Source organism: Haliotis rufescens, unplaced genomic scaffold, assembly GCF_023055435.1.
Source record: "Haliotis rufescens isolate VD_foot unplaced genomic scaffold, xgHalRufe1.0.p SCAF_10, whole genome shotgun sequence".
NCBI classification, from domain to species: Eukaryota; Metazoa; Mollusca; class Gastropoda; order Lepetellida; family Haliotidae; genus Haliotis; species Haliotis rufescens.
In genome coordinates this window covers 33,194,254-33,204,128 of record NW_025963780.1, presented here as the reverse complement: position 1 = coordinate 33,204,128, position 9,875 = coordinate 33,194,254, and the positions used below count along the sequence as shown (strand labels likewise).

Below are 9,875 nucleotides of genomic sequence, written 5' to 3'. Positions count from 1 at the left end.
TATGTATTTATATTTCATATCAAACGATTATCTAAGTATATATTAACATAAGTAGCGTTTAATATGGGTAAACAATACAACACAACATTTTGCATGTTATGCTCTTAGCCTCAAAGGGTGTTAGGGTGGCCTTACGGTTAAAGTGTTCGTGGGGTTCGATTCCCGACATGTGTACAATGTGTGAAGCCTACTCTGGTTTCCTCCGCCGTGATATATTCCGAATATTGCTAAAAGCGGCATAAAACCATACTCACTCGAACATAGTCTTAAAGGTTAAACCTTTGTAAATATTCAATATTTACATTCGCACCAATTTATCACGTGTCGCCGCAGCCGCCGTTGATTATGGCACGTCCTTGAGCGATGCTTTACGGGTATAAGCCCCTGTTTCGACATGATATTAAGTTTTCGTCTAAAATCTGAAATTTGAGAGCCAAAACAAATAGGTTCCGTCAAATTCCATGTGTGCATCAGTTGAAATTCTTGTTCGAGATATAATCGATTGACAACCAAGTGTCCATTTCTGAACAATAATGGAACGATTTAACAGTAGAATGACGTCACCGTTGTGTTATACTGCTTGAAGGTATATCCGATGCGGTCCAGCGTGCACAGCTTGTATAGCACGTTAACACTTTATCTACTGGGCTACCTAACCGCTATCCCACATAAACTAGTAACATTTAACAACATAGTAGATATAGGGGTGGGTTCAATGGTTGTTTGTCGTTGCGAAACGTTTGTTTGTTTGTTGTTTAACGCCACCACTAGTGATACCCGCTCGTCAGGGTACGATGCTACCACACAATCATCTGATACCCGCTGGTCAGGGTACGCCACCACACAATCCAGTGATACTCGCGCGTCAGGGTACGATGCCACCACACAATCCAGTGATACCCGCTCGTCAGGGTACGATGCCACCACATAATCCAGTGATACCCGCTCGTCAGGGTACAACGCCACCACACAATCCAGTGATACCCGCTCGTCAGGGTACAACGCCACCACACAATCCAGTGATACTCGTTCGTCAGGGTAGGACGACACCACACAATCCAGTGATATTCGTTCGTCAGGGTACGATGCCACCACACAATCCAGTGATACTCGTTCGTCAGGGTACGATGCCTCCACACAATCCAGTGATACTCGCCCCCTAGGGTACGATGCCTCCAGACAATCCAGTGACACCCGCTCGTTAGGGTACGATGCCACCACACAGACACAATCCAGTGATACTCGCGCTTCAGGGTACGATGCCACCACACAATCCAGCGATACTCGCGCGTCAGGGTACGATGCCACCACACAATCCAGTGATACTCGCGCGTCAGGGTACGATGCCACCACACAATCCAGTGATACCCGCTCGTCAGGGTACGACGCCACCACATAATCCAGTGACACTCGCGCGTCAGGGTACGACGCCACCACACAATCTAGTGATACACGTGCGTCAGGGTACGATGCCACCACACAATCCAGTGATACCCGCTCGTCAGGGTACGATGCCACCACACAATCCACTGATACCCGCTCGTCAGGGTACGATGCCACCACACAATCCACTGATACCCGCTCGTCAGGGTACGATGCCACCACACAATCCATTGATACCCGCTCGTCAGGGTACGATGCCATCACACAGTAAGGGCTTCAACGATACAGGAAGGTCACGATACGATACGCTTCTCGATATTCTGGTCACGATACGATACGTATCTCGATACGCAATGATACAGAAACAAGACTTAAAGCATGTCAAGTTTGAACCTTTCATGATTTTGGAAAAGTCAACATCATTTTATAATAACAAGACTACTGAAGTTGTTAAGCTTCAAAGTGGAACTTTCTCTAACTTTCCTTCAAAACAGTTCAAAGTTCAAACACCAGAAAATAATTAATGTACTTTACCAGTGATACAACTTCAAAGAATTGTTATGCAATGGTCGAAGAAATTTTATCTGAAATTATTGGTTTATCAGGAATAATATATTCCAATATCGTGTTACCTTAGTTGCAGCTTTTACTATATATGTATTTAGAATTAAAAAAAACTCAAGCGTAACATTTTGGTACTAGTGGTTGCTGTTGCAGGATATTTTTACGTATGGTACAATCTGACCAATCACCGTAGGGACTTCCCGCGCGACAGGTATTTCGATTGCGAAAATGTTATGTTATCCATTCTTTAGGAACTAAAGTTCTTTTCAATGCGTCAAAAGCGGTAATCGGACCGTGGTTGCTGTGTCTCTTCACACACGATTTCACCTAACTTAATGAAAACAATATTAAATGAAATTTTGAATAAAATTAATCAAATATATGACAAACACATGTCCAGATATACAATGAACACGTTTAATTAACAAGATAGTATAATGATGGTATTGAATTGCGTACTTCAGTTCGGTTTTGCTGACTGGTTTTTCCGGTGTTATGTGCTTGTGGTGATCAGCTGATAATGATTTTTGAGATGGAGAAAAACATCTGTCAGTGTAAAGCATGAGCATATTAAAAATGTAAGTACGTTTTGGGGAGCTTTTTTGCGTTACCGCGCTATAACCAAGTTAGCCGTTTATTGAAAGGCACCATAGCGAGGAAACGCTGTTCTTGAGTGTCTCGTTCCGTATGGTGGCGTATCGATAAACGGGACCACGTTTATCGTATTTCGTATCGTGGGTCAAGTATCGCGATACATCGGAATATCAGTGTATCGTTTCACCTTTACGTATACACACAATCCAGTGATACCCGCTCGTCAGGGTACGACGCCACCACACAATCCAGTGATACTCGCTCGTCAGGGTACGATGCCACCACACAATCCACTGATACCCGCTCGTCAGGGTACGACGCCACCACACAATCCAGTGATACTCGCTCGTCAGGGTACGATGCCACCACACAATCGAGTGATACACGCGCGTCAGGGTACGATGCCACCACACAATCCAGTGATACTCGCGCGTCAGGGTACGACGCCACCACACAATCCAGTGATACACGCGCGTCAGGGTACGATGCCACCACACAATCCAGTGATACCCGCTCGTCAGGGTATGACGCCACCACACAATCCAGTGATACTCGCTCGTCAGCGTACGATGCGATGCTATCCGCAAGTCATCGAACCTGACAACCTCATCCATTTAGTCGCCTCGTACGACAAGCATTTGTTCAATATGAATATATGTTTGAATGCTAATGTTGTGACGTATCACTTCCAGGCCAGGGTTTGGATGGTAGTTCACGCTGTGGAATAATCTGCTTCCCCAGACATTTAATTACATTACCCACCAAAGTAACACTATCATTAACTCGAAACGAAATCAACAGGTCTACCAAACGCAAACTTTTTTTAACGTTTTATTTGCATTCTCTTTTATGTTATCTTTGATCACGAAATGTACCCTCATTATAAAAGGGGGCACGTGTGGGTGCACCGCAAGTAAAGGGCCACAGTTGCCTCCCTTGGCCCGCCAGAAACCTATAGCCGTGGGTTCGAATCCCGGTTCGCCCTGATTATATTTCCAGGTTTGTCAGCACCATACCCGTGCTCGTGGGTTTCACCAAAGTGGTAAAAGTCTAAGACCTGCATCACTTCGGGCTTTCCTCCCACATTAAGCTGACATGCCGTGATACAACTGAAATGCTGTGAAAAGCGGCTTTAATCCAAATTCACTCACTCACCAGAGTGGTAAACGGCTGAGACCGGCATCACTTATGGCTTTCCTCCTACAGACACAGACACAGACACAGACACAGGCACAGACACAGACACAGACACAGATACAGGCACAGATACAGGCACAGGCACAGGCACAGACATAGACACAGACACAGACACAGGCACAGATACAGGCACAGACACAGGCACAGGCACAGGGACAGACACAGGCACAGGCACAGACACAGATACAGGCACAGACACAGGCACAGACACAGACACAGACACAGGCACAGACACAGACACAGGCACAGACACAGGCACAGACACAGATACAGACACAGGCACAGGCACAGACACAGGCACAGATACAGGCACAGACACAGACACAGATACAGACACAGACACAGACACAGGCACAGACACAGGCACAGACACAGGCACAGATACAGGCACAGACACAGACACAGATACAGGCACAGACACAGGCACAGACACAGGCACAGGCACAGACACAGACACAGGCACAGACACAGGCACAGACACAGACACAGACACAGACACAGGCACAGATACAGGCACATGCACAGGCACAGGCACAGACATAGACACAGACACAGACACAGTCACAGATACAGGCACATACACAGGCACAGACACAGACACAGACACAGGCACAGACACAGGCACAGGCACAGGGACAGACACAGGCACAGACACAGGCACAGACACAGACACAGACACAGGCACAGACACAGACACAGACACAGGCACAGACACAGATACAGACACAGGCACAGACACAGGCACAGATACAGGCACAGACACAGATACAGGCACAGACACAGGCACAGACACAGACACAGACACAGGCACAGACACAGACACAGGCACAGACACAGACACAGGCACAGATACAGGCACAGACACAGACACAGATACAGGCACAGACACAGACACAGATACAGGCACAGACACAGACACAGATACAGGCACAGACACAGACACAGATACAGACACAGACACAGACACAGATACAGACACAGACACAGATACAGACACAGACACAGGCACAGATACAGACACAGACACAGATACAGACACAGGCACAGACACAGGCACAGATACAGGCACAGACACAGACACAGATACAGACACAGACACAGACACAGATACAGACACAGACACAGATACAGGCACAGACACAGGCACAGGCACAGGGACAGACACAGGCACAGACACAGGCACAGACACAGATACAGGCACAGACACAGGCACAGACACAGACACAGACACAGGCACAGACACAGACACAGATACAGGCACAGACACAGACACAGGCACAGACACAGGCACAGATACAGGCACAGACACAGACACAGACACAGATACAGACACAGACACAGATACAGACACAGACACAGACACGCCGCGATATAATTGATATACTGTTCAAAGCGGAGTTACTCACACACTCATTCATTTTCCAAAAGGCTGTATCCGCGCAGGCTCACCAGCGGCCAATGTGCATAGAGCATTTAAATGTCAGACCACATTTCAACTTGACGATAATCGAAACGTACCCGTCATGCATGTTCATGTATCCTGCGCGTATTCAAGTGCAACAAATATTTTATTCAACGAGAGAAAAACATGTCCAACAAAACATATTGAACGTCCATTTTTATAATAATCAGCTCTACCACTGACTTATATTACAATCGAAGTTCGCTGCAGGAATACATATCGCACTGGTGTCAATAAAACTGAATTGCCGCAACGACCAACGTTTCTGGCTATTGGAAATCGGGGTAATTACAGTCGCGGCGCTTGCATCCCGTGTTCGCCTCGCGGAGACGTCAGAGTCGTCATCGGCGAGATCCCCAATCACATTCACGTCCTCGATGCTGCTCCATCAGCTTTTATCTGCTGCCGAAATATTTTGCCAAAATTTTCCAAGTGACAGAAAATCGTATAAAGTTAGATGAAGCGTAAGCTGAACGTCACAAGAGTTTATGGAGACGCTCGTGGTACATGGTTCTTCAACAGTGTTGACAAAGTGTTACATAAACACGATTGATTCGCTTGGCTTCCACCTCAGAATTAATCCTACCTATTGTTAATGATAAATTGTATGGAAAATACTCTAATGACGGCCGTTCCGTCGCATTTTGGGAGGTTGTTGCAGAAATGGTAATCTCCTACAACTCCGTTGACTGAAGCGGACGCGAGATTGCCAACAATCGATGGCTACGTCCACTAGCTGGGAGAGATTCGTCTTGTTGTCGGAAGGTTAGCGCTTCGGTTCCAGCTAACGGGCACGATTGCTCTCTGGGTTCTGCAGTGGTTTCCGTAAAGCGTATACATCGCTGCAAGCGTTGTCGTGAACGTTGACAACGGCCTTGATGTCACGACGTTCTGGACTTTACTCGAAATAAGGTATCAATCTTTCCACTTGAGCTGAATGCGTTACACTCATATCACCAGAAAGTTCATATATATTTCTGAGTAGATTTTAAATTTAACGCATTCGTTTTTTACATGTAAAGACTTATAAAGTTCGTGTACAACTTACTTGATGTAGAAAATAACTGTTTTAACGTACTTACCACAAAATTATGAACAGCGCGCCTCATTAACGTCAGTTCTAATATTAGAAAAGGCGGATGTTTTTCACTTGAAGAAACGCATTACTAATTTATAAATGATGTCAGACATAATATGGTTTTGCTTTTGAATAATCTGCAAGGTTCTGAGAACCTTGTCTGACTAGACCTGGAATTGTAACAATTGCAATTTGTTTATTTGCTGTTTAAAGCCGAACCCAGCAATATACCAGCTATATGACGGCAGTTTGTAAACAATTGAGTATGGACCAGACAATCCTGTGATTTACACCATGTGCATCGCAACAAAATTAATATGAAGCAGAATACAACTCTTTATGTAACAGAAGTCTTATCCAAGTCAATATCGCAGTAACGAAATGTGTCTATGTTCCACAAATCATAAAGGGTTAATTGACAAATATAATTTGATATTCCCGATGTTCACTGCAACAGGTTGTCGTTGATTCGAACTCTTGCCAAATGCCTCGGGAAATAAATTTAAACAGTAATTGTGAAATGCTGTGCACATTTGAATTTTGCTGTGAATTTTAAAGGTTACACTGTGCGTCACACGTGTTTAAGAATTTTTAAGCAATTGTTATAAGTAAACAAGTAAACAGGTAACCAAGAAACATCTATCATTACCAAACGGTCATTGTTACAGTCCGAGTGAAAAAAGACTGTGTGGAAATGTCTTTTTTAAAACCATGGTAAGGTATTGCAGTTCATTTTCTGTTTAAGTTCCAAAGTCTGTTTTATAAGGATTCATAAATACTTTTTGGGCTTCAATCGCTTTTCCAGAATCTAACTAAACCTTTTTTATTGGTCCGAAGTGTTCTGCTGTCGTTATTGACTTGTTGGTGTAATTAGGTTCTGTTTTAGACATTGACAGACCCCCAGAACCAAGAAACAGAACTTACAACAGAGCCTTCTTCGGGAGCACATGTCAGTGTCAATATGCGCTGTGAAGAATGGTGAACATTCTATAACGTAGCAACCGTGCTGCACCTTTTTGGGATCGGAGTCAGCAAGCATCGGGCTTAAAGTGGTTGAGAGGTCAGTGCTCCGTGATGGTTTAAATTTGATAAAGAACGTTCGTATTACGGCAAGTTGACCAAGGAATTTGGTTACGGATCCACCATCTTGACTACTACCGGCCCATCAGAGCTAATACTTTGCAGTGAAGGTAAATACGGCTTCTCTCTTAACAAACAGTGGGAACTGGTGTTTGCTCAGAACCACCAAACGCCTCACCGTGTTGGTTTCATATTGTTTAGCTGGTGGATATATTTGTATGTTGAACAAACAGGATTTGTTTTCACTCTCACTCGCATTGGTCGTGAAAACTGACATCAGGGATGTGACCAATTACAGATACGGACCTATTCCGTGTCATTGGTGAAGATCTGACACACGGATGGGAAGACGGAGATTCATTCACATGGGCTGGAAACGGCCGATATGTAAAAATTGCGTAAGAAATCCGCTTTGGGAAACATTTATTTGATTTTTGTAATGTGTGAACTGTCATTTGAATTGTATGGTTCACTAATCTACGTGATCAAAGGTGCGGTCATCAAGAAAAAAAAAGTGTTCTGAAAACTTCAGTATTCTTCATCTAATGAGTTAATGATAGAGTTACCCTGTGATATAGATATAATGTGACTGAATCGATCTTGTAATTCATAGATGAACATACACAGGGCGGACCAGAAACTTCTTCCCCGATAAAATCTGCAACAACATTATAGGGAGTGACGTTGTGGTTGATTTCCTTGACATGTTACCAACTCCGACAATCAGGCGTATTGTGTACGTGCAGTCACGCGTAATGACATCACTGTCTATTGTGATATAGGTTTCAATCTGGTTACATTATCGCAAAGGAAATTGTAACTGTGCATGTATGAAACTTTGTGATCACGCTACGAGGTGTGTTTATCTGATTGAAATAATTGTCGTCTGCTCATAGATCGCGGTATAGTCGTCTGCTCGTCTATCAATGGACGGTCGTCTGCTTGTGTATCGGGGGATGTGATTTATGATTGATTGGAAGAGAGAGGTGATGTTTCAAGCCAGATTGCTACAGGTTGTGAACGGAAGCCTGCAGCACGTGGACTCTGGTGAATCCAGAAGTCGCCAGTCTCGCCCTCAAGCTGCCTCGTCGGTTGACTATGATTCTCGATTTTCCGGCAAATATCCCTGGCAGCAAGCTCGTGACTTAAGTCCCAATAAAAAACAGTTAATCCAAGCTCACCTGGCTCTGCAGTAAGTGGCGTTGGTTGAGATTATCATGCTGTCATAGAGGAGAGATAACACCGATTGCTGCAGAGCCTGATCGATACCATGAGGAAGCAGCTCTACATATATACCGTTACTGTCGGTTGGCCCTTGTGCTCAGCTGCGGACTGGTGCTGGTCTTTGATTGGCTGCTAGAAATCACGTGATAACATGCATGCCCACAAAATCCTGGTTCACATACTTGTCTATTAGTCTGTTGGTGTATTTCGGATAAGGTACTAACTGTTTGTGAGAAGTGATCAATCAAGCTATGAGTGAGAAGTCAAGGTATCACTGTATCACTCCGCTGTATGGGAGGAATGACGAATGAGGATACACCAAAGAGAGGGAATTGGAATTAAAACGAACTAGGAACATGTTGGAATTCGTTGTCCAAGGTAAGAAACTTGTCTAAATGTATTGATAATGTTGACGTTTTGCTACTTTGACGTCCATGGAACGTTCTCTTGATCAATAGTCGATATTTATATTCCAGCTCCTGCTGCAACATCTTGATTTAAAAATACATGCAGCATCTTTTTCTTTTCGGCAATGGCATTTTGGATTTTGCTGTTTTGTTTAATTCGAAAACTTGTTTCGTTTAGATGTTAAAACCTACAGTTTGAGTTTGTATTTTGTATATGTACACGTGTAAACAAACCTTTTCATTTAAACACACTCCGTTCGGTGTCGGTTAATAAGACTTCATAGTCTCAAATCTGTATTTAGGTACGTGAATACAACGGTCTTAACCCGAAAACAATAATCAAGCAGAATAGTTCGTCACGTAAATGAAATATAGATTCCAAAGAATGATAAAAACAAAAGCAACACAATAGAAACTGACAAAAACAAAACTTGTTCATTTGTAAGTTATGCTTTATTTTAATATTTTTTAAATTTCTTTTGTGAATGGATAATAACATGAAATGAACAAGCGGCACACATTGTGTTTTGTATATACGTTTGTATAATACCTTTCGTTGATTCATGTTTGAAAATTGATAATAATAAACATAACTGGAACTAAACAGATTGTTATTATTGTATTGCGAACTAACCAACATACATGTTTTGGCGAGCAGGGCTATATTGTAGTGCGAAAATAACCAGACATATCACGAAACGCAGTTGTTTACTTATATCGATGCATTTTGTCTCAAGACAATCACATAAAAAAGGACCCCCAAAAAACCAACAACCTCAAAATATTTTTTTGAAATCAACACCTGAGTCATCACTGATTTTCAGTGATCCATGTATATAATTCCCATCACCATTTTGCCTTTTACGCCCGCGAGGACCTGTTTTTG

General features: G+C 43.4%; 1 protein-coding gene across 1 annotated transcript in view; it reads left to right on the top strand.

The window, feature by feature from the left end:
* The first annotated feature begins 5,844 nt into the window (after window positions 1-5,844).
* The window catches only part of LOC124130986 (5-hydroxytryptamine receptor-like), a 136,188-nt gene continuing 132,157 nt past the window's right edge, over window positions 5,845-9,875 (top strand). Inside the window, exons 1-2 of the mRNA XM_046494037.2 lie at window positions 5,845-6,112; window positions 7,165-8,960. The gene's annotated coding sequence lies outside the window, so the exon portion shown is untranslated. The remainder of the gene's footprint in view (window positions 6,113-7,164; window positions 8,961-9,875) is intronic.